Source organism: Carassius gibelio, chromosome A18, assembly GCF_023724105.1.
Source record: "Carassius gibelio isolate Cgi1373 ecotype wild population from Czech Republic chromosome A18, carGib1.2-hapl.c, whole genome shotgun sequence".
NCBI lineage: Eukaryota > Metazoa > Chordata > Actinopteri > Cypriniformes > Cyprinidae > Carassius > Carassius gibelio.
The window spans coordinates 21,062,570-21,087,758 of record NC_068388.1 but is presented as its reverse complement, the minus strand read 5'-3'; the positions used below and the strand labels follow the sequence as shown (position 1 = coordinate 21,087,758).

General features: G+C 35.2%; 2 long non-coding RNA genes across 3 annotated transcripts; one reads left to right on the top strand and one right to left on the bottom strand.

The window, feature by feature from the left end:
- The first annotated feature begins 15,303 nt into the window (after positions 1-15,303).
- Positions 15,304-19,013, top strand: LOC127934498 (uncharacterized). 2 transcript variants are annotated; one of them, XR_008147768.1, is made up of 7 exons: positions 15,304-15,549; positions 16,427-16,526; positions 16,692-16,852; positions 17,527-17,642; positions 17,792-17,876; positions 18,385-18,512; positions 18,633-19,013. It is a non-coding gene; the product is annotated as an uncharacterized LOC127934498 (long non-coding RNA). The 2 variants fall into 2 exon arrangements; XR_008147769.1 differs by lacking the exon at positions 16,692-16,852.
- A 2,628-nt stretch (positions 19,014-21,641) lies between these two features.
- On the bottom strand, positions 21,642-23,707 carry LOC127934505 (uncharacterized). The gene is made up of 4 exons (XR_008147777.1): positions 23,452-23,707; positions 22,483-22,582; positions 22,157-22,317; positions 21,642-21,769 (listed from the first exon to the last, which is right to left on the bottom strand). It is a non-coding gene; the product is annotated as an uncharacterized LOC127934505 (long non-coding RNA).
- Positions 23,708-25,189: the final 1,482 nt, after the last annotated feature.

The window sequence follows — 25,189 nt, the reverse complement described above, 5'->3', positions numbered from 1 at the left end:
AATCCTCCACCCTGTCCTGAGCGCTCGAGGCTGGATGATTGGTTCCTGGGGGCTGTTCATGCGGATCGCCAGCACCCCCCTCTGGTTCCTTTCTTCCCGGAAGTGCACTAGGAAGTAACCAGTTCATGGAAGGCACCTTTAACTGCCTGAAACCGTTCTGGTACATCCTCCGCCTCCACTGCCCTTGCTGGCGGGTGGCAGAGGGGTGTGCTGGGATTCCCCCGGTGGAGCATTCTGTTGCGATGCAACTGTGTCCGCAGACCGTCTCTGCTTGGCGTGGTGGTCCCAAGCTGCCCTCCAAGGCCTGTAAGTTCTCATCCATGCTCGTTATCTTGAGACCCCGGCCTGGGTACGTGCCAAGAATTCCCACGACTCCTTTTAGGGATCAGGTGGTGAACTTGCAAGCGCTGCCCCTTGAAGAGGCAGACCCAGCGCTGGCTCTGCACCTACATGGACAGAACTCAGTGCCTTAGGACCTCAGATGAGCTCTTTGTCTGTTACGGAGGCCAGCAGAAGGGAGGCGCTGTCTCCAAGTAGAGGTTATCCCACTAGATAGTGGATGCTATTGTCCTGCCTTATCAGGCTGAAGACCTGCCATGCCCCTAGGGGTGAGAGCTCACTCAACTAGGAGTATAGCTTCCTCCTGGGCGCTGGCGCTGTCGAGCTGCAGGCTGGGCGACACCTAACACATTCACAAGATTTTATAATCTCTGTGTAGAGCCCGTGTCCTCCCGGGTACTCGCCCCTTCGGGCCAGTAAGTACCTGCTCAGTGTCAATCCGCTGCGCCATTTCACTCCGCGGACTGAATGTGTACGCTGTTCCCCTCAGGTGATTTCCTCAGTCTGATCCCTGGGTTCCTCCAGCACTGTTGATGTCCAACACTTGCGTACATGCCCTTTGGTCAGCCCTGTGTGGGACTAGGTGCCTCCATGTGTTGTGATTCCCCTTGTCTGGGCAATCCCACGTATGTATGTCCACAGTAAGTCTCTCCGCAGCATGTGTCTTTCCCTTGGCAAGCACCTTGCCAGTCGTTGAAACTTCCACCCTGCGGGCTGGGTACCTCAGAGCTCTTATGTATCACCACCTTGGTTGATACCTGCCTTCTTTAAGTCCTCCAACAGCCAGGCAGCCTGCTAGCATATGTCCAGTGTATTCTGTGTAAGCTATTGGCCCTCACTCGTGCTGGCCTCACGACAGGGTGCTATCACTCACATGGGTCGCTGGAAGACAGGATGACTGGAAAACGCCATGTGGCGTTTTGTAAGAGACCCCATTCATAATGTAGAACTTGACCGACTGAAAGGGAACGTCTTGGTTGCGTATGTAACTCTCGTTCCCTGAAGGAGGGAACGAAGACGTTATGTCCCCTTGCGCTGTTCCGCTGAATGGCCTGGTCATTGGCTCGGCTCTTCAGCGAAGACTTGAATGTGAGTTGCTCGCACTGCTCCTTATATACCCGCTCTGCGGGGCGGAGCTCGCGATGCAAATTGCGCAGACCAAGGTACTTTGTGTACCATTGGCTCATTTTGTACCACTTGAAGGTGATTGGGCTCTCAGGTGAGATCCCATTCGTAACGTCTCCATTCGCTCCTTCAGGGAACGAGGTTTACATACATAACCAAGACATTCTCTTTGATACTGAACAAAACACTGGAGAAACATGTCTAAAAATGTATAATAAAATTATATTTTTGTTCAGCATGATGAGGCAGGACTGCCACCAATTTACACTCAAAAACAACTGCTTAACTGATGAACTAACTTTATATCTAACTAACTAAAAAAGCTAAAACTTTATGTAAAAGGTCCCCCACCAAACAGACTACTGACTTTAAAGGGGGGGTGAAATGCTCGTTTTCACTCAATATCCTGTTAATCTTGAGTACCTATAGAGTAGTACTGCATCCTTCATAACTCCAAAATGTCTTTAGTTTTATTATATTCATAAGAGAAAGATAGTCTGTACCGATTTTTCCCTGAAAAACACGACCGACTGGAGGCATGACGTGTGGGCGGAGCTAAAGAATCACGAGCGCGAGTAGGCTTTTGCGTTGAGAGCGTTTGGAAGCTGTGACACCGTGAGGAAAAAAACAACCAAAACAAACCATGGCTAACAGTCAGATTCAGCGTATATTTATGATCCAGAATCAGATCCCAAGGCTGAAACTGAATGAGAGCAGCAGCAGCAATGACTCGCTCCGAGCAGGGCTCGAACCCGGGTCTCCGATGGGAGGCGGACGCACTAACAAGGAGGCAGAGATATTTGAAGCAGTTTTACTCACCGCCTGCGGTTCCAACACACGATCATGGCCCTTTTTCGTTGGGATTGCATCATCCTTAAGAAATAAACGATACGCAAATCCATCGTCAAACTGGGCCATGTTTTTAAAACAAGCATCTTCGAAATGCAGGGAACAAACACAATAACTTGCACAACTCCGTTGATGCTCTGTAAAAATAAACTCCATCCACTGGTCCCTTAATGCTGTTTTTTTTGGTAATCAGTGCAGGGTTGTCTTGCCCTGGCAACCAAAAATACACTTCTTTTGTGACATTTCGCGATGCTCTCGCTCTGATCACTGAATGCCTCTGCTCTCAGTGCTCTGCTATACGGGAGTTCGTGCTCTTCCGGCAGACGTGCCCTAGGACTCATATAAGGAAATTCCGCTCCATCTAACGTCATACAGAGCCATACTCGAAAAAAACTTTCCGAAACTTGTGACAAACCGGAAGGAGTATTTTTGGAACAGAAATACTCCTTCAAATGTACAACTTAATTTTTGAAACTTTGTCCATGTTTAGCATGGGAATCCAACTCTTTAACAGTGTCAAAAACTCAGTATGCATGAAATAGCATTTCACCCCCCCCCCCTTTAAGTATATTTGCATATCTTTCCAACTTTATTCTGTTAACCATAACCAAACAGTCTACTAATTCTCTAAATTGTAGAAAAATGTATATATATATATATATATATATATATATATATATATATATATATATATATATATATATATATATATATATATATATATTATAAACTTTTATTATTAATTTATTAATTTATTAATTTATTTATTTACTTATTTATGTCTAATCACTAACATAACTGGATAGACTGAGCAAAGGGGCTTGTACCATGATGGTGGCTGAACAAACTAAGGGTTACAGGATTAGTTTTGAGCTGACGAAACCAAACTAGTCCAATCTGCTTTTGTTGGTATCATGACGTTGACCATCAACTTTCTCTGTCAACTCAGGCTTTGATCCTGAGTTTATGAAACGTGCACATGAAAGTGTGACATTAGTAATAAACAGCCAATCACATACATTAAAACTCTGATTCACTTCTCGTTAGAGAGTTATGCGATTCACTACCAAGGATTGAACGATAGAAACTAAGAAGAATTTAAACACATTTACAAAGCTGGCTGGTATAAGCTAAACCAGCTTCATGGTACAGGCCCCAGGTATCTGCATTGAGAAGTTTTTTAACAAAAGCTGAAAATAATTACCAACTTTCTCTATTTTAACCTTAATTTGTGTTTTTCTAATGTCAGGTAAAACAAAGAGGGAATTTCAAACCCTAGGTCAAATTTTACAGTGCTAAAACACAGACAGAGTAGGATGAAACCTGTCAAATGAAAGGTGCATCTTTAAAGTGAAAGTAAGCTGGAAATGTCAGGTAAAACAAAGAGGGAATTTCAAACCCTAGGTCAAATTTTACAGTGCTAAAACACAGACAGAGTAGGATGAAACCTGTCAAATGAAAGGTGCATCTTTAAAGTGAAAGTAAGCTGGAAATGTTATTTAGAGAGAAAAAAAAAAAAACTTTTGTGAACAGGCATCAATAAAAGCATCTATAGTGTGAAATAAAGCAAATATACACAGGACCAAGAGCAGAGAATTCTGTGCAATTAAAGATGAAAACAGAGACTCATACTTGGTTGAGAGATGGTCATTTTAAGCAAGTCAGCTGGGAATGTTTCTTCTGCTGCTTTAGGCCTCTAAATATGCATTACCTATTTATATATATATATATATATGTACAAAAATGAATAATAATATTAATAATAATAATAATAATAATAATAATAATAATAATAAAACAAAAATAAAATAAAAAATTCAAATAAAAAAAGATGAACAAACAATATGTCCCTTGAAATATTGTTATTTTGGAGTTTGCTCCATTTCAGTGCATCAGTTTGTTCACTGGCGTAACAGAACACTGAAACCCACCTCAGAATCACTTGTATCAATAAAAGTATAACAGCTCCCCCAGAGGCCAAACATTGATCCTGCCACCCAGAGGAGCTGAGCATTTTGCACATCCTTCTCATACAGAACAAGTCATAATAAAGAGCCAGTGAAGCGTAACATCCCCCAAAAGCAATAATGCATGCAGTTAAATGTCTGGCGAGGAAAACAACAGACGTTTGACTTAATCTGTCAGAAGAACCCAGAGTTTTAGACCAGCGCTTTTGAGAAGGCACAAGCATATTCAATATTTCAAACTGACTGGCTGTGTGCACAAGCACAAGAAGTCTTGACAAAAAAGATCAATGTGCTTATTAAATGAATAAGCCTACAAACTACAACAGAAAGCTTTATGGAAATGAGATTATGGATCTGCTTTAAGCTTTCGGATCTGAAATGAGACGTTTTGATTGGTGATTGGTCTTTCTTGTGGCCTTAATGAGGGCTTCATGTAGATGTTAGCCTCTGCTGCCAGTTGTTTAATTTATTAAAGCATAAATCCGGGATATATTAGAGGATTGTGCTCAAAGCTTTATGATCCGGTCTTACAGAAAATCTACACTGACGTTGTCAACAGGGAGCCGGTGGCAAACAGCTCCACTCTTTCGGTCTGCTTCTCTCTGTGCTGGGTTTAATTTGGCATGAAGATCATACCAGTTTCTTTTGTAAAATCATAAAAGTGTCTGATTGTGCAACTTGGTTTAGGTGGATTAATGCAGTGGTGTTGGTGCTAAAAATGAGCTGTGAAGGTTACTCCAGAGAGCTGGATCTCAGAGTGTGTGTTTGCATTTTTGTTGCTTTATTAATGGTGTTTAAATAGAGCCTGATTGTGTTCCTCAAGCGAAGGAAAAACATCTGATGCACAGATAAAACTCTCAAGGCCCACGCCTTTGACTTATTCAGTGTCATTGTGGAGTGGTAGACTGTCCCTGACAAGTGGAAAGAGACAGTCTTGACAGAAATGAATAAATATAACATGTCTATTTAATGCAAAATAAGTGGTTTTGAAACAAGAGTCAGGGAGTACAAGAAGACAAAAAAAACAAAAAACTACTTGATACTTTTAGCCATGTCTAAGATAGAAAAGCCAAATAAGCTTTTAGACATAGTTTTTAAAGACATACGACTGTGTATAGAATCAGTATAATTACAATCAGTATAATTAAACACATATGGCATTACAGTATATAAAATCTCCCATACCATGATAACATTCATTTCTTAAAATCCAGGCTTCATTTCTCAAATAATGTATGAGGTGGTATTAAAGTATTGAATAGTAAATTATTATTTTCTATCATTTTTTTTTTTTTTTTTTTTTTTTTTAAGAAACATTGTTTAAACCATTCTCATGCCATATGAATTGATATTGAGTCAATATTGCATTAAATAAAATAGTTATATCTGAATAAAATAGTTTTTGTTAGAAAATAAGTTATGGTTCTGGATTTTTATTTCCATTTAAACAATTATATGAACTCCAGTTGAATAATAATAATAATAATAATAATAATAATAATAATAATAATAATAATAATAATAATAATAATAATAATAATAATAATAATATATTGGATAATAAATACCTGAATGAATTGTTAACTGTATTAAATACTTTATTCTTCTTGACTTTTTTATGTAAATATCTGAATATAAATTTGTTAAAATTAATGTGAAATGGTATTGAATACTAATACTACCTGATTGCAGGTGATTGTATTCCATAAATATTTTGAATAAGTGTACAGTTTAGAGTTAAATTTTACAGTCAGAAACTTTTTTTTTTTTTGTACAAAATGTTTCAGACCTCTTATGATCAGAATCATTTAATCAGGCTACACAGTATTAAGCTACTGCAATTTACAACAGACGTACTTCAATATGTTTTTAGTAGTAAATGTTCCATATTAAACTAAAAGCTTGAGTCGAAAATAAAAAAAGATAAGAATCTAAAACATTTTGTACAAAAACTAATATATATATATATATATATATATATATATATATATATATATATATATATATATATATATATATATATATATATATATATATATATATATATATATATATATATATATATATTAAAGGCAATACTCAGGCAATATAGCCTTCCCTAGATCAGAGTATTCTGAACTGCTTTGGTGGTCTAAGTTGTCTTTGTTGGATGTTTTTTTTAGAAAGGTTTTCCTGTGCTTGGACAGGCTAGAAGAGCATCTAAAACCAATACGCTAACCGCAGTTTAAGCCGGTTTAAGCTGGTTTAAACTGTTCCCCCAGGGCAATTTATACAGTAGGCTACAAGATATTTTAGTTTCAATATCGATTTTGTTTCAGTACCATTGCTGGTATTTTACTAAAATTAAAATTAATTGCTACATAATAGATTAATGGTACATCAAAGTTTTTATACAAATACAATTGCGAGTAGCCTACATAAAAAATTAAAATTTAGAAATTCAGCATTGGACATTTCTTCATAAATGCATTCTAAAACACCAAGTGGCTTTTTTTATTAGAATGAAGTATGTCGTTAGGTGTGCGCTCTCGCCTTTGCTCGTGGTTTTCTTTTTCTTTTCTTTTTTTCTTCTTCTTCTTTTTTTTTTAGTTCAGGGCTGAGACGCGCTAACTGCTTATAACAGTCACTCACAGTCCGAGACTCCAGCACGCGCAGTGCAAGAAGTGAGACGCTCCGCCAGCAACATCCTCTCTCTCTCCGTTTCAAATCGCTTCAGCTGTAAGGGAGGGAGAGAGCCGTCTGAAGGAGGAATTGTAGGTGAGGTTTGGACCACAACCGGTGAGGTGGAGGAGATCGCGCGCCTCGCACACATTTGAAGGATGCGCTGCCGCGCGCAACGGCGCGTCCTGTAGAGATACAACGATTTTGTGGGATTGAAGTGTCTGGGTTTTTTTCTCTATCCATTTTTTGGCTTTGTGCAAGAAAAGCTGTCACTATCTGACACTCCGTGAGCGCACAACATCACTTGACGGACGGAAGAAGAGGAAGGAGGAGTGGGCTGTTTCTCTTCTCGCGAACATCCAGAGTAAGTCGGTCTGATTTCTGCTGAACATACTGCTTATCAGTATAATTGCAGCTGTGCTGAGAGTTTCATGTGTCCCACCTGAAGCCAGTTGAACGGTGATGATACACTGTAAAAACACTGCAAGTGATAATTTACATCAATGCATCTGATCAGTATCGGTAAAATCTAGGGTTGCGCACGACCAGAAATAGTGGCATGTCTGCATTGTGAACATGCATAGATGTTCACCCAGATGTTTGGATAATCGCCTGGGTTTCCAAGAATATGAAAAACCTGAAAAAAGAGAGAAAAATAACATACATGATTTGTTATTTCCAGCCACCTAGAAGTCAGTGAAGTGAATGATACATTTTAAAATGCCTTTTCGTACGATTTTTTTTCTTTTTTTTTTCTTTTTTAGTTAGTTATACTTGACTTTAAAATATAATGAGCAGTTTCTACAGTGTTATCAAGTAATTGTGAAATTCACGGAAATCATTATTTAAAGGCTGTTTGGAAACCCCGAAGATGTCCACAAATGTGGATGCATGCACCTGGTGGTACAGCATTTTGTTTTGTTTTTTTGTTTTTTATAACTAAGTTGTTGAACTTTCTCACTTTGCAACAGTTTTGTTGTTTTGTTACTCTCACTTATAATTGTCAGATGACTGATGATATTGACCTGTTAAACTAAAGGCAATTCAGAGTGAGTTTATTTGCAAAAAAAAAAAAACAAAAAAAAAGGACACTAAAAAGACTTCTGGTAGCTAGATTTATTGTCCATCAAGGAGAATGTTGGTTCATCAGATCAGTCAATGAAATGATGTGTGTGATGTGTGATTCTGAACATTTCTGCTGTTTTCTTTCGGCCCCTGCAATATCTTTTTCTCACTTCAAAGTTATGCCTCAGACTGAAAATATGTCATGAAAATGTCCCATGAGCAAGCTCTGGAGAGTTTTCAGACTGAACTTTACTTTGATGTAAGCTCTTACTATTTGCTCTTATATCTTGCTTTCAAATTTAAGACTTTTCCGTTCGCTGTACTGTTGTTGTCTGATATATTCTTTGTTTATATGTATGTATATTGACTAAGATAACATTTAAGTGAACTGCATTCATCTGTAATGCTGATAGTGTTCATAAGACAAAATATCTTCTCGAAGTAAATCACGTTTTCAATCACAGTCATCTGATTTCCCTGGAACATATTAAGATCCATCAAGATATGTCTCCCTTGTACATTCATTTATCTTTTGTCTCGCAGTTAAATTAGTGTGTAACACTTTAATGAGGTTGTTTTTAACTTTGCAAGTAAATATGAAATCGGAGCACCCTGCTGTTTTGTGGGTACCAAGTTGATTAGATTCTCCTTTTCGCACACAGTAAGAACGTACAAAAGGCTTCTTGTGTTCATTGGGTACTTTGATTATAGTACCCGCAGAATTTATATCAGGCCCAGCCAAATACCAGACACTAAAGATCTTATGGGAAAAACAGTGTCTGCCTGGATTTTCAGAGTCTGCTGGACATTATATTAGAGCTGTTATGTTTGCAAATTCTTAATACTACCGCTCTTTGCATTAGAAGATATTAATATGCTTTTCTTTCTCCATTTATTGACTCTTTCATCTTCTAAGCATTGCAGCAGGGTGCAATTAATGAAATTCAGTGGCCCTGCTGTGCTTTTATTTGTGTTTTGTCCACTAAGTTTTATTAGAGGATATGAATGAAATATTAATGAAAATGTGATTACATTCTTAAAATACCTAGCAATGAAGTAGTTGAAAATGGACTCTGGTTGAATTAATGTTGTTTTAACAAATACTTTCATTTGAAAACTGACAGTAATTGCAGTGTTTTTGCAGGGGATATTTAGCTAACAATACTAAACTTTGAGTGTAAATGGATGTTTTGTATACGTTTTTTTTGTTAGAAGAGTAGGCGAACTTTATTTAGTGTAGAAATAAGTTTCACTGAGAACATGTCAGTAAATGTCATTAACAATTACAAATAAACAGCTCTGAATTGAAGGTGAAATTTTGAAGTAGAAAATCTGAAATAGTATTTTTTTATGTACTTCTAAAATGTTTACTTCCTTTCTTGTATCTAAAAAAGACATGGGTCAAAATCTCCTTTATTACAAATATTTCATATTATGAGAATAAATGTAAAGAATTTGGACAAACATGGAATGATGTGGCATGGTGTTCTAAACATCCCTGTGTGGCCACATGCGGTGCTCGCTGCAGCTCCTGTGCATGACCCGTTTGAGTAGTTACTTAGCAACACCTCAGACATTCAACTGGGTCAGACCTGCATTCAGGAGACTTAACACCGCAGACACACACTTGTTCACATGACCTGTTCACGTGGAGACTTCAAAGAGTCTTTTACAGAAACTTCATGTCAGGGTTTCTGTTGTTTTCCATGCCAATACTTTAAAGCAAATGGAAGTCGCTCTTTTCCGGTGAGACAGAAGTAACTCGCAGTGCAAAACATTGAAGATGCGGCGTGTGCCATAATGGCACATACCCTGTTATGAGCAAGGAAAATATAAAGCAAATGGAAATGCATTACCTCTCTGAAAATGTTGTTTGAAGAAGCTGTGTTTCTCCTTGGATCGATATTTCTATCTTTCCCTAAATGCAATATTTTACACTTCTTAAAACTTTGCTTATCTTTGAAACTGGCTTAAATTGGATAAATCTCCAAGAATCCAAATTCAAGAATAAATGTCCAAAGCATATTTCATCTCAAAATAAATAAAAAAAGCAAAATAAAAAGAAGAATATCTCTCTAAAATAAACTGAAAAACACATTGTATAGTAATACTTTCAAATATACATTTTAATTACAGTTAATATATCAGGCTGCTGAAAATTAGGTTTAATTGTCATGCAAATATTCATATCATGTAGTACCTGTGAAAGTTCATAATATTGTTAAACAGTGAACATTTTCTAGTAAACAGTTGCAGTTTAAATGGAACGTATATGTGTTCCTGAAGCTCAAGTGGTAACGCATTGCGTTAGCAAGCGCAAGGTTGGGGGTTCGGATCCCAGGGAACACATGTTAGGAGAAAATTGTTAGTCTGAATGCAATGTAAGTCGCTTTGGATAAAAGCATCTGCTAAATTCATATATTTATTTAATTAGTAAACTCCTAATTTGCTGCTTATTAATAGTTAGTATGGTATTTGTTAAGGTTAGGTATTGGGTAGGATTAGGGATGTAGAATATGGTCATGCAGAATATGTTCTGTATAAGTACTAATATACAGCAAATATGTTAATAATAGGCATGCTAACAAGCCACTAGTTAATAGTGAGAATTGGTCCCTATTCTAAAGTGTTACCAAAAATCCTCTTGAAACAAGTTATTCAGTAGGAATCATTGTTTATTTATTAAATTTTCTCATAAAATATATAGCAAATTTGCAATCATGGCGTTGTTCTGAATATCAACATGACTGTAATTACAGTGCCACTGCACTCATGCTTGTGTGATATTTCTTAATTTAAATGTGTCTGCAGTAAAAGGGAGAAAAAAAGAGTTTGAGCAGTGTTTTTTTTTTTTTTTTAATCAGAGCGATTTCAAAGCCGATGCAGCTAATGCCTGTTACTAATTGCACTGTAGTGTTAACACCCACCACATTCATCCTACTTCTGGGTATTTCAGTCAAACACATAACAGCCACACAATTTGGTAACAAACAGGCACAGATGATTGCATGTACTGCATAATAATAACAAGCCGAAGAACAACTGCTTCCTTATGCACTGGATGACTGCAAATAACAAAAGTTTGGTTGCACTTTATTTTACAGTACGTGTACTAACATGTACTTACAGTGTATTTATCTAAGAAAGTTCTGGTAACACAGGGTAACTATATGGGGTAGGGTTAGGTTTAGGGGTATGTTCAGGGTTAGTACCTAGTTATTACATAGTTATTGTAATTACTATAATAAGTGCATAGTATGTACATGAGGAACAGGACTGTAAAATAAAGTGCTACCAAAAGTTTTAGCTGTGAAATATCTGTAAATAGATTATTTGGAGTACTTCTGTCATCATTAGTATGTGTTTGCTGAAAACAACAACAACATCAACAAAAAAGACTTTTGCCTCGGGTATGTGCTGTAATAAAGGATACAGTTCTTGCACTTGCCTAAGTACACTCTCTATTTGACACACAACAACACATATACAAAACACACTGGACATAACTACTAGAATTGACTGTTCTAAGGCAATATGTGCTTTTTGAGCTATTAAATGTGAGGTCAGATGTGTCCATCTGCTCTGGGGTTCAGAGCCACCCCTGAACACCATGCACTTTGATATAAATTACAGTGAAATGGTATTCAACTGATTTTAGCCTGTATCTCTGTGAGAGTTTATAGAGAGGCATCATATCAAGAGATATCATAAGATATCATGAGAATCAGCATATCATGAGAAAATGTGTCTTTCTGGCATGGACTCCATCTTGGTAGGTTGAGTGGTGCGCATGGGCATCACTTCGTATTGAAATGTGGTAGGGGCAGTGTTGAAGCTGTTTGGAAGTGTGTGTGTGTGTGTGTGTGTGCGTGTATGTTTTGGCAAGATGTTCTGGTTGTGATTTTACCAGGACATTTAGTAGCTCATGAATATTAATGTTATAATCTACCCCCCCCCCCCCCCCTCCCCAAAAAAAATAAATTCTGAAAATGTAACATTCTTTTATTTGCTCACCAATGGATCATCTGCAGTGAATGGGTGCCATCAGAATGAGAGTCCAAACAGCTGATAAAAATATCACAATAATCCACAAAATGGATTATCTTATTAGATGACCTGATGGCCTTTCAACAAATTTTCTTTTTTTGGATGAATTACTTTATCTCTTTTTTTGCATATTCTTATATTATTTTAAAATAATAATTTACAGTTTAAATAAATAAATAATCTATATGAAATTACATCAGGTCTTTAATACAATACAAATCTCAATTGTAACCTGAAAGAAACGATTGTTAAAATAATTATTACAAGCTGTATAAAATTATTGAAAGAATTTTAATTGCTGAGTGGCTTATATTAGCATAAAACTCAGTTGTCTTTCAAATGCTCCCATTGGATCTATGATACATAGATTTGAAAATCATTGTATATATCAGCTTGAGGATATCAAGATGATTCATTGGTTGTTTGGTAACACAAGGGATTCTGGATCTAAACCGCCTTCATGTTTAGTATTAATGAACTAAAACCTACTAGTGGTTAATGAGTGTGGATTAAAACGACATATTCAAGTGCCAGATCACCTCTCATTTTAATACCCACTAACAAAATAAAAACTCCTGTTCATCAATTGGACATGCGTCTGTATTAGAAACATCCCTGCTGAAAGCTATTTTAAAAAAAGTTGTGGAGACCAAATCAGCCATGACAAAGAGTAGTGGAGACATGTCCCTACCCCGAATGACACCTGTGGTGATAGGCTATACCGTATTCTAGATATATAAAAAATGTAATTTGAACATATCCCTGCAGACAAAATCTATTAAAGTTAGTTTATTAACATAATATCAGCTCACTATATATGCATTAAAGTTCACACAGCAGTTTAATTTAGGTTTTAATTTCCATCACAGTTTGACATGGTCTGATGTCTCCATCTTAACATCTCACAGTTTTTTAAAATCCATTCTTACAGTATATAAGACATAATGGGTTTGCTTTAATACAACTTATATGTAGTCACATGGGTGACTGAGAGCTAGCTTTGTCAAAAGCCTTTACACTTTGGCACAAAGTTGATATGAAAAAAAAAAATAGAAAAAGTAATATAACAGTCTTATAGCGGCAAATTTGATAACATTTGTTTCCTGGCAGTTTCCTGTGCTCATATATGTGGGTGTCTGCTTTGTAAATAGTACATGTACCTTGCGGTGACGTGGCTCTGCATGTGACAAATGGTCAACTGCACTTCTTGGTGAAACTGTTTTATTATAAAATGTAATAAAAGTTTGTTTTTGAATTTTGTAAACAGTTGTAATTAAATATCTTAAACTGGGTTTAAGTGAACTGAAATTTATTACATCTATATATACTTTATATACTTTAGTACTACTTTACTGTGTATATATATATATATATATATATATATATATATATATATATATATATATATATATATATATATATATATATATATATATATATATTATTATTATTATTATTATTATTATTATTATTGTATATTATTGTATTATTAGGTCATGTTTTCTCCCTTTTTTCCAAACTGCGACAAACGCCAGTCTCCTTTCTCTGCAGAATGCAATATATCTGCTCAACCATTCACAGCACACCAACATTTCCTATTATAATAAATGTTGAAAACAGTTGTGCTGCTTAATTTTTATGCATAAACCATGATATACTTATATTTTTAGGTGAGTGATATATCAAGATTTATAAGAATCCAAATGTTCTGTTTTAGTATATTATTCTTATCTTATTTCAGTAGTTTTAATTAGTGAATTAATATATTATTAGGGATGCACAGATACCACTTTTTTCAGAATTTTTTTTTTGTACTCGCCATTACCTATTTTTTATAGCATTTGTCATTTTTCACAAGTATTGGGTACTGAGACAAAATAATAATGATGATAATAATAATAATAATAATAATAATAATAATAATAATAATAATAATAATAATAATAATAGGCAGAAGAAGAAGAAAAGAAGAATCATGTTAGTTGGCTTCATTTAGCAAACAAACATTTCCTTAGTTATTCCCACACTTCATTAAACCTGTTAAAATGTATTGTATATGCTTTGCTACGTTCACTGTTCATTTTAATGGCACATTAGAGCTGCTCCTTTACAGCAGCTCAATACTGTAATCATAAAGCATTTTCTTAAAATAATGCAGGGAACCACTCGTTATACATTAGATGAGTATGAACGTACAATTTTGGTGATGTAATTTGCGTCACGCGCACTGCACATGGACCCTCACGCATGAGTAAAAAACATAATTCTAAAGCAAGCTAAACATGTGCAGCATGCACACGTTTGCATTGGTGCAGAATGAGACAGATAAATAAAGCGTTTTTACAAGTACCGGAGCGCAGTATTGGGCACGATACCAGTATCGGTATTGGTACATCCCTATATATTATGACAATGTATATTGTCATTTAATCTTATAAAATTACTCATAAAGTGACATAAGTTTTTGGTCATAATGCCCACCCAACCTAAAGGTTATTGACATGAAACAGCAGTCTAGAGTTCAGGGCTAATTGAAAGTGACAGCTGCACTGCGAAGCTTGAGGAAACTGTGTCTACATGCAGAGGGAAAACCAGCAGCGTTTCCTGAGATAAGATAATTGGACCTGGAGGGTTTTTCACTCACTGAGATATGTGTCTAATAAAATGAAAATGGACAAGTATGTTTGCAGAAATTCTCGCAGCAGGACTCTTAAGTAAAGATCTCAAAATGAATGTCCTGGGCAGTTGCTTATGCTGTTGTTTATAATCCCTGCATTAGATGTATATTCTGCATTTTCAAGAAATCATATATATATATATATATATATATATATATATATATATATATATATATATATATATATATATATATATATATATATATATATGCTCCTGCTTTTGAGAAATCATATGTGATATGTCATTAAAAATTTATTCGTAGGCTTACAGTTCTGGCAATATATTTAAATATATTGTTTGATGTGAGACTGAAGTGTCTTATAATGGATATGACAGTCTGTGAGTTGCAGCATTAAATCTGTCAGTGTTGCAATAGGTTTTAGTCAGTCTGTGTCTGGTTAGTAGATCTGATTTTAATTTTCTGGACACACTGCACTATAGTATCCTGATTGAAGTGCAGTATGTGAGTATATATGTTAGTGAGTATACTCAATTTGAATAAAGTCATCTTTCAGCTGATGTGTCTTTCTTTTGCTGAGAAAGGGAACAACAATATTGATATACTCCAACCCATTCTCACTCCAAAGGCGTCAAAAACCGAAGCATGGTCAAGCGCCCCTAGCGTCACTTTTATGACGCCAAATGTGCCTCTCGGCGTCGACTATCGAAGCACTACGACCTTCATTGCTTTCAGTGGGAAACTTTTGGCGTCAGAATTCGACACGAGGACATGAGATGTTTATCGCTATGAAATCACGTTCAAGAAGTCTCATTCAGCACACATCGCGCGATACTTGCTATCAGTTCCACAGTTTGGGTGAGTAGTCGTATATACGCTCTTTTAATGCCTTTTATCAAATGTATTCTGTCTTCTTTATTAATCAGATTAGTGCCATATGTTTAATCGCTGTATTATATCGGTCATCCGCGGCTGTCTTTGAGTTTCATTGCGTTTAAATAAATGAACACAGCTGCTAATTAGTGTGATTCAACTCTATCTGTCACGTGACGTGCCATAGACCTTCGATTCCGTTTTATATTATTATTAATTTCAAGATCAATGATGTAAGTTGTATTTGTAGTAAAATCATGGTAATCACGACACAATAATAAATGAAATGTGAAGTTAAAACACAGTAAATGGGACATTAGTAACTGTAACTGTAGTTTTACTATGATATATTAATAATCAATACAACAATACAATAATCACCAAACCAGCTATGTTTGTATCACTGTAATGCTAGTGTTTTTATGTGCTTTTATATGACAGATATCACAGTAATCATGTGTTCTGTACCATGCTTTTAATACCTTTTAATGTGAATCCAAAAAAAAAAAAAAAAATCAAATTAAAAATAAATAATAAAACATGTATTTTTCCATCTTGCAGTTCATTCATATCAGTTTATATATATATATATATATATATATATATATATATATATATATATATATATATATATTTTAAATATATATATATATATATATTTATTTTCATATATATATATATATATATATATATATATTTATTTTCATATATATATATATATATATATATATATATTTATTTTCATATATATATATATATATATATATATATATATAAATATTTTGCTCACAGATCATTATTAACATTCTGTATATAATTCAATTTTATTTTCTCTCCCCTTTTTTATTATTTATATTTTTAGCTGAAAAGACGTAAAGGCAGTCAGCCCAGTGGTGTTTCTGGAGAGGGATTCCTTCAGAAATGGAGAAGACAGAAAGCTGCGGAGGCAGATATTTGCAGCAGTAAGTCTGTGATAGTTTGTCTCTTTTATCAAAAATTCCTGCTGTTATAATTTGTACAGCATTTGTTGTTTCTTAAACTGTTGCACTGTCCAAATACCCACACTTGCCATCTTTTCACTTGACCACTTGATTACTTATTTGACGTCTTTCCTGTATTTGGCCTAGTGTTCGAGTGAGCATGATGACCACAAGTGTGTGTCAAACTTTTCATGACCTGATGACTGTGTTTCCCAATCCTGATCCTGGAGAACCCCAGCACTGCACGGTTTTGGCGTCTCTCTTATCTGCCTTGGAGTCTTCACTGATGAGCTGATGAGTTGAATCAGGTGTGTTTGATCAGGGAGACATCTCAAATGTGCAGTGTTGGGCTTCTCCAGGACCAGGATTGGGAGCCACTGCCTTATGGGACACTTATGTGTTTAAAGAGATTTTTAATATCTAATTATCAATATTTCACATACTGTACATTGGACAGCTTTCCGTGACCTCTTGTGAGATCTCGGCAAAAAGTCTGACGATTTATTCCAAAACATGATGCATGATGGGATACACTAAGCTTTGTATAGCGCTCCGGAGCAGTATTGGAGAGGTTTAGTGTGTGTTAAGGACGCTGTGCTTTGGCATTATTAAGACCGGGGACAGTCTTGTGCACACACTGTCATGTACACACACTCTCAAGTGGCCAAGACTGCAAGTGTGGGTATCTGGACAGGGTCAAAGTCTTAAAAATGATCCCTAAACACATCACAGTCTTAATAATCCAGTTTAACACTTGTATGATATTGTACAAGCCCCAGGACGGTCTCATCTGACACTATCAAAAGAATTCATATGACTATAGCTTGTTATTAATTACTTGCTTTCAATAATGGATTCATTTAACATTTAATTATACAGCATCTTTACAGAGGTGTAATGTACAAGCTGCACGTAATTAATAATATGTCCTTCCTTCTGTCTTACAGGAATTTTTTCAGATAATGCTGTTCTTCTTTTTCAGGTCTAAAATATCGAGCTCAACAGCTATTTTAAGAGCCAACCCTCACAAACCTTCCTAAAACCTAAAAGAGCTATTACTGAGTCTCAGCGAATCTTGCCATGATCAGCTCTTCCCAGGTACATTTGTACATTTGTTTAGAATATTTTTTAATCAACATTTACTCATCAAATGCTCTGGTCTGAATCTTACTTTAAATTAACTTAATTATGTTTAATGAGCAATATTAATTGCACAGAGAGTAAGTAGAGATTTTCTTGTTTCACAGAAGAGAAGGAAGACCAAGGAAATTATTTGCTCAGGATGAGAAATGAAGACGGCCATCTTGTGCTCAAACAAACAGAAGTCCTTTGGTATGTGTGTGTTGAAGCAATGTTATACAACATTTTATGATGATCTCTCACAGAACTGGTCATGTCAGCCTTGATTTCGTTTTATACTATTACAATTACAGCATGTTAGCAAAGTGTGACTGGACATTTTTAATATTATGTTTTTAAAAACACACCACCTGTTTTAAAAACAGACAAGTATCATGAAATTGGTTTAGTTGATATAAACACCAATTGACATTATTTCATTGTTTTGTAAATGTTATGTTATAAATTGTGAATTGATAGTTGATTGGTTTGAAGCCAGGCCTTACACTGCACAGACTAAAACACATTTGTGAGAGAAGTCAGGAACTTTGGAGAAAGATTCTAGAGGAAGAAAACACATTTACTGCAACAACAGATGAATTCTAGAGTCTCTGAGAACTACACATGCTAATGGAGTCTCATGAGCAAGACCTTTGCTTCTGTAACTTTTTCTTAATTCTTGCAGAATGACATATTTATTGCAGTATTTTTATTTGTACAGATGATCTCATCAGCCAAATGAGGGGTTTTGACCAAGTGATGCTCTTGAAAGGAGAGAAAGAAGAGGATGTGGTAAATTCTCTTCAGAGAAAAAGCTTCTCAAAAGGTCTTAAAGCAGCTTGAAGAATGGTAAGTGTACAGTACTACAAGGGTCATAGTTGCTCACCCTGCTAAAACCACACAGAACATAAGCTGCGCTCTCTGTCCATTAAACAACTTCTTCTGCATTGTGTGTTTCACTTTGACCAGGTCTGGGATGTTAGGACTGAGAGATCCTCTGGCTGAGAACAAGCTACACCTCATCAGTGCTGGACATCAACCACAAACTGTTTCCAGACACGAGAGAAGAAGAACACGATGGGGAGATGAAACCAGTTTAGATGTGATGATAAGGAATCATTATTTTCTGGAACAGTATCACATGTCTTATATGTATCACATGATCTGTATCACAGTTGACTGGATGGGACTGTGTGACTTTTAAGGACATTTCATCACTCATCCGTGGGAACTGATTTATATATGAGGTTAATGTATTTTTGATGATAATTATTTTCATTGAATCTTATTTGTCTTGATGCTACTTTATCAACTTTATAGTCTATGCTTCAATAAAATGAAAATGGTGAATATTGTGTTCTGAAGATTCTTGGTAAATACATCATTTTACTAGGTAGGCTCATATGTGTTTATTTTAGACTTGGAAAAACGACATATTAATTATTGGGATTATTTTTTTATTTAAGACATGAACATTTTTGATCGGATTAATAACATCTGGGACATCAGTACACCAGAAAGTATTTTTTTATATTTTAGTAACAAATATGCACATTTTTTTGTGAAATACAGGGAGTTACAAGATTAATTATTCTGCATTACAAGATGGTGCCATGGGCTTTATTGTTACAAACACTTAAGGGATAACTGAGAATGTAGCAGGAATGATCAACGTGGATCTTGTACTGCATTAAAACCAAGAGCACGCACATTACTGATGTCCAGCACCTGAGGAGCAAGATACGGGGGTGAGGAGGACATTTTTACACTGATTTCGGCTAATTAGTTATATATAATGCTAATATATATATATATATATATATATATATATATATATATATATAAATTAATATTCTTAGCACTGCATGAATTTGTCCTTGTGTAATAGTGAAGTATCACAATGTGTATACATTGTCCTTGATTACTGCTTTACAGGTGGGGAATAGATAAAGGCAAGTTGTTGCAGGTTCATCCATTATATTTCTTGCCATTTACTTCAAAAATCAAAGAAATAATCTATTATTTTCATTATTAAATCATTTCTTTCTAATTTTTCCATGTTTCATCAGATGGCCTCACAATGTCCTGTCAAAAGGTATAATAGCCATGATGAATAGAATAGAAAACAGAGGACTGTGAAAACTGTCAGATATAAATGTGACTCAGCTCAGATTGTTGTTCATGATGAGGAGAATACATATATGTAGGTTTTACTGCCCTGCTACCCCCAGGGGCCCAGTAGCACCCCCCGGAAGAGCCCAAAACTGTGCATTTCAAATGGCTGTAAATCAGAGTCCAATTAACATATCAAAGAGAAATGGGCAGGATTATTACTTATGCTATGCTGATAAAATAATGTTGAGCTCAGTTTTCAGAAATAAGTGGAAAGCTGGCATAAAAGCATTTTAAATATTGCTCACTGTAAAATATCACATTTCAGCCTGCCTCTCAAATATATCACAGATGTTTGCACAATAAACATATTTAGATATCCAGTTTACCTTAAAATAAATAATTTATTTAGTTTCGTTAATAAAAAGTTTTAAACTACATTACCCACAAGCCTCCGTCGTTCTATCTATAGAAAGGCAACACTAGGGGGCTGTTTTTTGTAGTTCATTGAAGTTATGCTTAGGGTTAGGATTAGGATCTCGCTAAAGATGTCATTTTTCTCAAGATAGCAACACTTCATTGTTGACTTAATATATTACTAATGTGATGATAGGAGCAAAACATACTTTTTAACATGATGCGCTGTTTAATATGGGTTAAAAGATAGTCCAACCACAGACTGTCCTGAAAAGTCATAGCCAATGACATCTAAGCTGAGCAGCAGCGTCACACTTCCTTATCCATGTATGACAGATGTCTTTCGTTTTTCGGCTGAAGGGATAGATTCGGTTAACAATAGATTAAGCTTGCTACTTATTAGATTCGGTTTTATTAACGTCTTCACCTTCCTCCGTTGTTCAGCTTGACAAAAATTGGGCAATATTGATGTGCACATGCCCAGCAGTCGCAGTTGTATCCAACAGATAGATTCCTCTCATTAAATATAAGACACATTTTTAAGATTTGTATTTTTTTTTTTTTTGACCAAAGACAAATATATTTACTAATCAAATGACGTGCTTCTAAAATTTACATTGTATATTACATTGTGTTTTAAAGTTAAAATTGTTCACATTTGTGTTTCTGTGATTTACCATTCTCTACCATTTGAACCCTAGGAATAAAAACAGAAATTATAAATGAATGAATGAATGAATGAACAAATAAATACATAAAGCATAATAAACATGCATATTTTTGTAAGGATCTTCCATTATTTATTGATATGTCAAACTCATTTAAAGACAACATGCCCAAATTACTACACTGCATCCTCTGTCACCAAGCTCGTTTTTGCCACCATAAAGAATAAAAAGGCAGTTATGTTGTAAACATTAACTATTTTCAGTATGCAAATGAAAATGCTTTTATTAAAAAACAAAACAGTAAATACAGTATGTCTTTCAGAGAACACTGGAAAAAGATCAATTTTATTAAAAAAATTAAATTGACCAAAATGTTATACAACACAATGTAAATGTTTCAAACTCACAAAAAAACACCATGAAGACATGCATGTCAAGTGTGCAATATCATCTATAAAACTCAATCAGCACAGCATCAAATAAACACTGATTGTCTGAACAATGGAAGACAGAGAAAGTGTTCAGAAAAACAAACACCTGCTAGCTTTGACAATAACATCATGAATTCACTTCATGACTGGAGCTAGGGGATGACTGTGTATGAATATCTCCTTTACTAAAACTCTTAATTAAAGTCTAAAAAGTTCACTGTATGAAGCTTGAAAAAGAGAACAAAATGCTTTATCAATACGAAAAATACTATTTTTAACTATTGTTTTCATCACTGGTTCTGTAATGTATTCATTATGAGCTTATAAATAAAACAAAGTTACATCTTCTGCAAAAATCTTACCACTGCAAAGTCTAATCACTGATCCAGGGACCATATCTGTGTGTGTGGGGGATAAAGAGTTAACGAGGTGAGTCCTTGTGCGTGATGGAGAACTGCAGTGTTATCCTCAAACAATCCTGTAAAACAGAAATATTACATTACATTCAACTTATACATTACACTGTGTTTTGTTTAGACCATAAAAGCAGCCTCTGTAAAGATGCTGTAAAATTAAATGTTAAATGAATCCATTATTGAAAGCAAGTAATTAATAACAAGCTATAGTCATATGAATTCTTTTGATAGTGTCAGATGAGACCGTCCTGGGGCTTGTACAATATCATACAAGTGTTAAACTGGATTATTAAGACTGTGATGTGTTTAGTACAGTATGTGAAATATTGATAATTAGATATTAAAAATCTCTTTAAACACATAAGTGTCCCATAAGGCAGTGGCTCCCAATCCTGGTCCTGGAGAACCCCAACACTGCACATTTGAGATGTCTCCCTGATCAAACACACCTGATTCAACTCATCAGCTCATCAGTGAAGACTCCAAGGCAGATAAGAGAGACGCCAAAACCGTGCAGTGCTGGGGTTCTCCAGGTTCAGGATTGGGAAACACAGTCATCAGGTCATGAAAAGTTTGACACACACTTGTGGTCATCATGCTCACTCGAACACTAGGCCAAATACAGGAAAGACGTCAAATAAGTAATCAAGTGGTCAAGTGAAAAGATGGCAAGTGTGGGTATTTGGACAGTGCAACAGTTTAAGAAACAACAAATGCTGTACAAATTATAACAGCAGGAATTTTTGATAAAAGAGACAAACTATCACAGACTTACTGCTGCAAATATCTGCCTCCGCAGCTTTCTGTCTTCTCCATTTCTGAAGGAATCCCTCTCCAGAAACACCACTGGGCTGACTGCCTTTACGTCTTTTCAGCTAAAAATATAAATAATAAAAAAGGGGAGAGAAAATAAAATTGAATTATATACAGAATGTTAATAATGATCTGTGAGCAATATATATATATATATATATATATATATATATATATATATATATATATATATATATATATATATAAATAAATATATATATATATATAAATAAATAAATATATATATATATATATATATATATATATATAAAAATAAATAAATATATATATATATATATATATATATATATATATATATATATATATATATATATATATATATATATATATATAAACTGATATGAATGAACTGCAAGATGGAAAAATACATGTTTTATTATTTATTTTTAATTTTTTTGGATTCACATTAAAAGGTATTAAAAGCATGGTACAGAACACATGATTACTGTGATATCTGTCATATAAAAGCACATAAAAACACTAGCATTACAGTGATACAAACATAGCTGGTTTGGTGATTATTGTATTGTTGTATTGATTATTAATATATCATAGTAAAACTACAGTTACAGTTACTAATGTCCCATTTACTGTGTTTTAACTTCACATTTCATTTATTATTGTGTCGTGATTACCATGATTTTACTACAAATACAACTTACATCATTGATCCTGAAATTAATAATAATATAAAACGGAATCGAAGGTCTATGGCACGTCACGTGACAGATAGAGTTGAATCACACTAATTAGCAGCTGTGTTCATTTATTTAAACGCAATGAAACTCAAAGACAGCCGCGGATGACCGATATAATACAGCGATTAAACATATGGCACTAATCTGATTAATAAAGAAGACAGAATACATTTGATAAAAGGCATTAAAAGAGCGTATATACGACTACTCACCCAAACTGTGGAACTGATAGCAAGTATCGCGCGATGTGTGCTGAATGAGACTTCTTGAACGTGATTTCATAGCGATAAACATCTCCTGTCCTCGTGTCGAATTCTGACGCCAAAAGTTTCCCACTGAAAGCAATGAAGGTCGTAGTGCTTCGATAGTCGACGCCGAGAGGCACATTTGGCGTCATAAAAGTGACGCTAGGGGCGCTTGACCATGCTTCGGTTTTTGACGCCTTTGGAGTGAGAATGGGTTGTATACTCATCTTGGACATACTGTATACAAATGCTTAGGCAATAAAATATTCTGTATTATGATATTGAGTTATAGATTCAACCCGACACTGACCAGAGGCTTCAACAGTCAGCTCGGAGATACGAACTCCTGGGCAAATAATTAGACAGCTTGCCATTCAGACACATCAACCCTTTCCTGATGATGACCACAGGCCTCTTTATCAGAACTGTCACTCTCAGTTTTTAAACAGACATATGCATGGTCTTATTTCAAATGCTCCTTTCCTCATCTCTTTGCCTTGGTGAAGGTTCAGGCAAGAAATCTTCTTTAACTGAACTCTGAATCTTTATTGTTTTCATCACAAAAGAGATAGAACAAAAAGCAATGACATTTTTTGTCTACTCATTTTACTCATTCTTTTATTATCTCCACTGAGTAAATCTTCATTTCTGTATTATGGTTTGGCTTAACATCCTACATCTGCTGTGTGCCTGTGTTTGAAGACATCTTGACCTTGTCAAAATGATGTAAGTGTGTCTATTCTCGTATAGTAGCTTTTCAGTTCTTTTGGTTGCTTTTGTCTTGCTTGCCCATTTTAAAGATGTACATTAGCCTATATATATATATATATATATATATATATATATATATATTTATTATTTTTTCCTGAGTTCAGTTCATGGCATATCTGATGATAAATGACTCCAAGCCTACATGGTCATTATGGGTGGAGTACATGGGAAAGGGCTAGACGTGTATATTGTTGGCATATGGTGGTTGGTCCAATTTAGACTAATCATTTTGTTGTATAGATAGCTGTGAAAACAGCGATTTTCAACTTTGATCATGGAGCAGGATTAAGAAACACGTCTAACACTCTTACAAAGGTGTTAGTGACTTCATAAAAAGTGAATGATTTAATTTTATTAAAGAGGATACGCAAGTAGATAACTTCTGGGAACACACTTAACACAACCATACAAACCCAATACTGGACACAGAACTCAGCAGGGCTTAAATAACTAGGTTTAACAAGGGGAGAACAGAAACAGGTTGGAGCTAATCAATTAACTAGGCAAACTGAAAACTAGGCCAAACGAAAGAAACAGTGCAAACTTAAGACCTACTGTAAATGTTTCACTTTTTATTGACATAAAAATGTGTCCACATTAGTTTAGCTGTATAATTTTTTTTATTTATTTTTTTTACCGGGTTCCAGACTGGATAATTCTGAAAACGACACCCTTGTGTTTTCGCGTGTACAGCCAATCCATACATTTTGTTAAACGATGATGTCATCATCTTATGTCCTATGTCACGTAAAAGCAACAACAACAATGGCGGACTGCATGCTTGTGTTTGTGCTGCAGAAGCTACTGAGCCTATTAGCTTTACTAAAGCAAAATTGTCTTGTTGTTGTTGTTGTGTTAGGTTTCTATATAGCGTGAAAGGTTTATGCACATGCTCCAAGTCTTCTTCTTCATTTTTAGTGTATCTCTGTGGCAG